Raw genomic sequence first — 1,027 nt, forward strand, 5'->3', positions numbered from 1 at the left:
GCATGGGCCCTTAGGATGTAGGACACATTGTGGGATGGCATCACCCTGGCAGCTTCCAGAGATACTCTTGACTGTGTTGGATGATTATGAGGGTCTTTTCTAACCAATATGGTTTTGCGATCCTATGATTTTGTGACTCACCAACCTTGTGGCCACTCTCCATCCTCCATGTCAAACACCAGACTTTTTGGCCTCAGGTTCATACCCCTGTGGTCTGGCATGGTAATAATACCAACAGCATAGCAGCCAGCAACCTTGCTTGGGACCAAGAAATGAAAAGCAGACACATCACCTTGGTATAAGTTATATATGTTAGGGTATAAGTTAGGGTCCTAGAGCCATAGAATAGTTTGAGTTGGAAGGGACCTTTAAAGGCCATCTGGTCCAACTCCCCTGCATTGAACAGGGGCACCTATACTTCCATAAGGTGCTCAGAGTCCTGTCCATCCTGACCTTGAGTATTTCCACGGGTAGGGTATCCACCACCTCTCTGTTCCAGTGCTTCAGCGCCTTTATCAAAACAGCTATATGCCCCTGCACTCACTGTCACCTTTTCTTTTCCCCTGTGATGTGATCAGATGTAATTACAGGCGGAGGACTGGCACCTTACCCTACAAGCTGTTTGTCAGGAGAGTGACGCCCCAACAATGGCTTTCCCAGGCTGCAGCATTTTCAGGCAAGCCTGCATCCTGCTTGCAGCTAGCATCCTTACATGGGAACGGTATTTTTAGCATTTATGATTACAAAAATCTCATGTTTGAGCAAGATCTGAGATAAGATTTTAAGAACCTATTTGTCTAATAGTCTCACTGGGAGATATTACTGCATGCAAAAACGTGTGGGCTGAGATTGTAAAAGTGGTCTTTTCGATCAGAAGATGCTCAGATTTCTGAATGCGGAGCCATGAAGCGAGGAATAGCTATTGCAGGCAGCCAGTGACTGATGTCACTATTTAACCCAGTGACAGTTGTCCTTCAGCTGGGGTGAACCCTGCACCCAATGGGAGGTAGCAGAGCTCCCTTGGCAC

This window comes from Phasianus colchicus, chromosome 6, assembly GCF_987193195.1.
Source record: "Phasianus colchicus chromosome 6, bPhaCol1.hap1.1, whole genome shotgun sequence".
NCBI lineage: Eukaryota > Metazoa > Chordata > Aves > Galliformes > Phasianidae > Phasianus > Phasianus colchicus.